Source organism: Giraffa tippelskirchi, chromosome 7 (genome assembly GCF_054371585.1).
Source record: "Giraffa tippelskirchi isolate mGirTip1 chromosome 7, T2T-mGirTip1v1.2.pri, whole genome shotgun sequence".
NCBI classification, from domain to species: domain Eukaryota; kingdom Metazoa; phylum Chordata; class Mammalia; order Artiodactyla; family Giraffidae; genus Giraffa; species Giraffa tippelskirchi.
Window position 1 is genome coordinate 66,196,689 of NC_137281.1, and position 6,968 is coordinate 66,203,656.

Sequence of the window (6,968 nt, forward strand, 5' to 3'; positions counted from 1 at the left end):
GGGGCCTGACTTGGGAAGTGCCATCTGGTAGCTTTGAGACTCACCAAACCAAATTGCACTGGAGAGAGGAAGGACACCTTCCTTCATCCACCCCCCATCCCCGCCGGATTCCCACATACCCTGACCCCATTCTCTGGATTTCGGAGCCATTTCCAGAGTCCCGCTCATATGACCTCATTCGAAGTGCGCTGTGGACGAGCTGCCATCTGCAGCTGCTACCACAGCAGCCAAGGGCTTTAGCTCCCGAGTACCTCCCTTCCTTTGGAACTTGGGGGCCCTCTACTCCCCACTTGCACACCACAGACCTTTGCTGAGGATTGTGGGGACCCTCACTCAGTTTGCAGCACGTTGTAGCCATCCCTGTCCTCTCAATACCTCCCTTGCAACTCAGCTTGTGAGCTCCTTTGGAGCAGCGTGGCCCACCTGGCTGCAACGGAAGAGACACAGCTGACAGGGAAACAACAGCTTAGATCTGACAGCCGGAAAGCTCTGTCAAAAGGGACCTCCCTCTTCACACCGTAGAGGCTGTAGGAGCCGCCAGGGTTTGGGAACCAGTGCTGGGGCCAAAATGACTCCACAGCTGTTTTCCTTCCTGGGGAGGGTTCTGGCTCCAGTGGGAATGGCTCAAGTCTCCTAAGGTTCTGAAAGCCCACTGTGTGCAGATTCACGGTACACAGAGAGGAGAAGGTGGAGTCCTGCCCTGGAGGTGGGCACAGCTCACGGATGAGCCAGGCAGGCAGGCAGGCAGGCAGGCAGGGCATGAGAACACCTGAGCTGCCTTCATGAGTGAATGGTGTGGGGGCAGAGGAAGAGAAGCCGGTCTGCTCCCTCATGTGGTGCCCAGGGCAGGTTGTCCCCAGAGGAAACCCTTACGACGGTGAGGACTATCACTGCTGTTTCCCAAGGGGTTCCGTCGGTGCGTGTCTTCCCCGGAGCGGTCAGGCCGTCTCTAAAGTACACTGGCCATGGGCATTGCCTCTCCTTGGAACTTCCCATGTGTTTCTCTTTTTTATGGAACAGTGATTTTTTAGAGGGGTTCTGGGCCACAAGGTTGTTGGGTCATTTTCTAGCCTTCTGTCGTGAAGAACGCTTTCCTGGGCGTTGGGGTGGTTTGTTGTTCCAGCTCCCTTTCTTGGCTTCTTTTGGGAGCTGGTGCAACAAGAGGAGCTCAGCCTCTGCCTTCTGGCTGAGATGTCACCCTTCAAACAGCAATGCCTGCCTGGAGATAATGATGGCATTTGCCAAAAGGGCTTCGTTTGGCACATGATATCTTGAAAGGACGTACACCGTCCTTTCAGCTATCAAAGGCTAGTTCAAATGACATACAAATGAGAACTCTCCAATGGAGTCTTACAGTAGGTGGAGAGTCCGAAAAAAACTCCTTCAGTCATTTCACTGAGAGTCATTGATTGGGGACACCAAGAATATAGGAAGGAATGCAGAAAGAAAAGATGAAATTGTGTTCAGGATCGGGGGGAGGGATGAACAGGGCGTGCTTGCCTTGAATCCAGGCTTTGTTGGGGGGTGGGGCATAAAGATCGAACGGGTCTGAAACTACAAATTGGGATGGTAACACAGTATCACCAGAGTTACACAACAGTGTTCCCAAATTGCAACAATGATGAAAAAGTTTACTAATCCCAACTTAACCAAGAGAAATACAGGAAACCATACACAAAATAAAACATCACCAGAAAGGTGGAAACAAACCAAATGCAAAGCAGTTCAGGGGAAAGGAACTCCATGTCCCCTGGGGGCAGACCGAGTTGCCGGCGTCCACGGTGAGCAGACAGGGATGGAGGCTGCAGAGCCGACCGCTCCCCTGGACATGGTGTTTCCGGCAAGGGCTCTGGGTCTCTGCCCAGAGCGGGGGCTCGTTCTTCCTGCAGGGGCGAGTGAGTCATCGTCGGCGTCTGGGTGTTGCGCGGGAGCCAGGGCAGGCTCTCCCTGCCGAGGCGGTGACTCTTCCTCTGCCTCGGGTTCTCCTGCCAAAGCCCGAGCAGGTACAGGTGCACGTGGAGGTGGAGGTTCTGGCTGAGGGGGTGGGACATCAGTGCCTGGGGCTGGGGGCCCTGCAGGCACGGAGATCCGATCTGCCCGGTGTGCTGGCCAGTACCCAGCTGGCCTGGTGTCTCTGTGAGGGCAAGTCTCGGATCTCCATCTGGCCTCGGTGGATCCCTGGGTCCTGCACCTGGAGCCACCACCTCTGTAGGGACAGGTCTGGGAAGTAGAGCCTGGTTCCAGTTGGAGGCCAGTGCTAGAGCTGGGGGAGAAGCAAAGTTTGCCCACAGGCCAGCCTTGGCATGTGCGTATCCCGGGACAGAAAGCTTCCAAGAGATTCCCAAAGAATACCCAGGGTCGGATGTCTTTTGGGACTGAAGTGTGCAAGATGGGGGTGGGGGTGTGAGGCCAGCGCTTGCTGCAGGCCCAGCAGCATCTTTCGGGGACTCGTCCGTGTGTAGCTCAGCACCCCCTCCCCACACACTCCCGTGCACCAGCCCCAGCGTCCTCACCTCTGTGCTCTGGCGTGCTGGGCTCCAGGTCCTCCTGCTGCCTCAGAGGCCGGGGTTCTCGGGACTCTGGGTCGGAGCCGGGTGTGCTGAGCTCCGTGGCCGCCTCAGACTGGGCCGCCGGGTGTATCCTGGGTGGTGTCTCGGCAGCAGGCCTTCCCCGCCTCCGCTTCGCCCCCGGTGGGGCTGATGCCTCCGTGGGCACGCTCACCTGGAGCCTGCACTGGGCCTCACGGGCGGGGGGGTGGTGCTCCGACCCCTCCCTCCGGGAGGTGGACGGGGTGTCCCCGTCCTCGGCCTCATCACGTGGGAAGCTCTGCAACGACAGTGACCGTCAGCCAGCCGTGCTGGGAGTTTTCCGAGCTGGGCCTGTCCAGTGGAGCCGCTGCTTCTGCCTGCTCGAACTTCTCTTCCCAGAAGGGTCAGAGACGTGTGTCTGCTCAGATCCCCACCCGGGAGGAAAGAGACCCACCTGAGGGTGTGAGGTCAGCCTGGGCGGCCGGCGCTGCCCGCACTCTCCCCATCCCACCCAGCCTGCTCTCCCCTGGGGTGTGGACACAACTTGTCCGCAGGCTTCTGACCCCACATCTGCCTGGGCTTCCTTGAGGGAGACACACCCCGAGAAACCCGCATCCACACACACAGGCAAAGGACCCGGTGTTTCCGGGTGGCATGGGAGAGGTGGCCTGGCCCCGCCTGGGGCTCCCCGTGTTACCTTTCTGTTTCTCCGGGCAAAGGGCCAGAGGCCTCTCGGGGGTGCCCTGAGCCAACGTCGACAGGGTGCCCACGCACACTGCCTGTGAGCTCTCCTGAGGCCCCGGCCTCTGGGCAGGGGCAAACAGCAGAACATCCTGGCAGCAAGTGATCTGGCTGGGGGCTCCTCTCCGCTCTGGAGGCCTGGATACCCGGGTTGCGGGTTCTGTTGGGTTCTGTTGCCGGCAGGTGACATCATTTCCTGGGGTTCGTGCTGAGGTCCCTTCCCCAAAACTTCGCAAGGGAATCTCTGGGTTTCTGACTGCTCGACCACCCCCCTTAGGCCATGTGCAGGCACAGTGACAGCCACACAGCCCAGCCCACAGCCCTGGGGAGGCCTGGGTGCAGCCAGGGCCTGAGCTCCGAGGACCCCGCTGCTCTCAGACCAGGCTCCTTCTTCTCGTAAGTGGTGTGGCCCTGGACAAGCATATGCCCCTCAGGGTTTCCCCGGTCTCTCCATCTGCAGAGTGGGGGTCATTCTCCCATCTGTTTCCTAGGTCTGTCGGCCTACGAGCAGCTCCATGCCTTTCCACCTGGGGCTGATATCACGTGGAGTTTGTGCGCTGAGACTTCAGAAAGAAAGACTCCATCCAGGGCTGACACAGCACAGAATGGGGCAGAACGAGGCCTGGATGCGCCGTGGTACCCAGGAAAAGGCACTCCCCCTCCTGACTGTTTGGAGACCCCGCATGCAAGTTGGAGGACCGAAAGGAAGACTCGAAGGTCTCCCTCTCTGATAGAAAAGAGTAGCCAACTTTCTGGTCCTCTGTTTCCATTGAGATTCTGTTCAAGTGTCCCAGCTCGGCTTCTGCGGGTGGCTGAGCTTCTAATGGCTCCCTGCGTTCTTGTCTTTTCCTCTCCAAACCTTCCGTCCGTTTCCCCCTTCTGGGGTGGATGGGCGCTGTCATTGCTTCTACCTTCGAGACAGATTGATGAAAAGTCTGGACCATCGACTCCTTTCCTCTCTTTGGTTCCGTGTCTCTCTCTGGCTGTGTCCCTCTCTTTTCCTTTCTCGATTCAGTCTGTGTCTTCCTCTTTCTCTCTCGTGTGTGGATGGATGGATGCTAGGAATGCACATGTATATGATTAGATGAGGGTTATGTTTTAGGGATAGGTTAGAGGGAGAGAAAGGCTTTAGGTCGGAGTTGGTCATGGGGGAAGGGTCAAGGGTGGTGGTGGTGTTTCTTGGAATCTGAGTGCTGTGCATTCTTCGTCTCTTTCCATATGAACCCCTTCTCAGATACACCACTTGCAAGGAGTCTCTCATGTTCCGTTTCCTATCTTTTGCATTTGTGAATGCTTAGCTTCTCTGTTGTGAAGAGGTTCCATTGGATGGAAACCCATTGGTGTACTTGGTTTCCCTCTTTCCCTTACTTGAAGAGACCCATTTCTACCTCCGCCCAGCAAATGGCAAGGAGACTCTGATGTTAAGGAGCCTTTGACCTACGCTTCTTTCTAGCTATCTCATGACATCAGTCTTTAGGGTGAGGTTTTTCCCCGATATTGAGGTGGTGTGAGATCAAAACCAATAGCGTTCTTCAGATGTAGCTGTCTGGTTTTCCCATGGACATTGATTGAAGAGGCTTTCTTGTTCCCATTTGGATATTCTCCCCTTCTGTGTCAGAGATGAGTTGACCTTGGATGCCGGGGTTTGTTTCTGGACCCTCAACTTTATTCCATCGATCTGGATCTGTGTGTGTTGTTGTATTCCCAATAGCATACTGTCCTGCTGCTGCCGCTGCGGCTAAGTCACTTCAGTCGTGTCTGACTCTGCGCGACCCCATGGCCTGCAGCCTACCAGGCTCCTCCGTCCAGGGCATTTTCCAGGCAAGAGTACTGGAGTGGGTCGCCATCGCCTTCTCCGATACTCTCCTGAGGATCCTAGTTTGGTCGTCTAATTTCCTTTCACACAACCTTGGACGTCCGTATCGGGGCTTTTTCGTCGGATTGTATTGACAATTTAGGCTCTTTTCTGTTTCCGTAACCCCTTTTGCAATTCTTTGTTCGGTGCGAACATGCATTGGCATTTTGGGAGGAATAGCATCGAAGCTGTGGATTGCCTTGTGGGGCTGTGACATCATTTTCCCAATAGGAATTCTTTCAAGCCCTGAGCACAGCTTCTCTTTCCAGTGATTGGTGTGGGCTTGATCTTCTTTCTTCCATCTCTCGCCGTTTTGTGAGAACAGGTCCTTCCTTCCCTTCTGGGTTAGATGGACTCGTGGGTATCACTTCAGTGAATGGCATTGTCAGTGGGGGTGATAATTCCCTTCTCATTGGAAGACTTTGCTGTGAGTATTAGAAGTGCAAGTGATTTCTCTTCCCCTTCCTCCCTGTCCATCTCTCAGAGCCACCGGGAAACAGAGGCCTCATCCAGGGTCACACAGGCCTGAGGGAGTGCAACCAGACTGTTGTTTCTTCAGGCCCTCAGTGCTGGACATCATCCGGGATACTCTGTGTGTGTCTTCCTCAGTCTGGCGTCCCTTCAGACCTTTCCCTAGTTTTCACAGGCTTGTTGTGTTGGTGTTCTTTGTCTGTTTGGAGACACGTCCTTGAGAAGCTTTGTGTTTCCACTCATTCGTCTCGCGATGTATGACCTGTCTTTTGCTTTTGTAATGAGGTCTTTCCCACGGTAGATATCTTTGATTTTGCAAAGTCCACTGTATTCTCTGGGTTGTTTTGTGGACTGCCTTTTAGTTTTGTGTGTGAAGACTCAAAGCACGTGTCCGGTTTCTGCTCATTGTTCTTCTAGATTTGTGACAAGTTTTCATGGAAACTTTGTCTAGGGATAACTGGAAGTGAACTCGGTGTAAGGTGTCAAGTCTCCATCTCCATTCATGTCATGCCCTGCAGTTTCCAATTCCCTGTTCCTGAGTGGTTTTGGAGACCTTGTGGGAAGTTTGGTTGCATCGGAGTTTGCATTTCCACCTTGAGTAGATTCACACTGTTCTGCCCTCAGGGACACTGTCAAGGGGGAGTGAGGAGCAGCCTGCACTTGCAGCAGTGACCACACGGTGGGGCGAGTGCTGCTGTTCCCTCTGGGAGCCCCAGGCCACAGGCATCCCAGTGAGGAGCCAGCTCTGTGCTCAGCTGAAAGGAGTTAGTCTCTCAGGAGCCTCTGAGCCCTTGCCTTTGGATCACCCAGGGTGGGCATTTACTGTGACAGAAAAAAATTGCCCTGAATTCCATGGACGGAAGAGCCTGGCTGTGTAGAGTTCGTGAGTTGCCGTGAATCAGACACAACTGAGGACACAAAAACTCAATAGACTAAAAGACTTTTTGGGGGTGGGGGGAGTGAAAGGGGGTGATGTGGGGTTTTTTGTCTTATATAATAGCCAAGGGAAATCTAGTTTAAACCTAAATTCACATAGATGGGAAAGGTATAGCTCTCCGTCACCCTATTAAAAAAAAAAAAAAAACGACTTAACTTTTCTGAAAGTTTATTTAGTAGCTTCCTTGAGCAGTTCATTGTGAAGCATTTTTTTTTTTTCTGTGACATTGGCCTCATTAAAAAGTACGGTTTGCGTTTACTGGATAATTTTGTTCATTGGTTTGTTAGGGAATCTTGGTAATATTTGAGTTTCCTGGGGAGCATGGTCACATGACCTGGCCCTGGCCAATCGGTGCGTTCCACCTCCCTGGCCACTGTGATTGGCTCCGGACTGGGGCAGTGCCCAATCGGGGCCCAGGGCCGGGCCTCACGTTGGA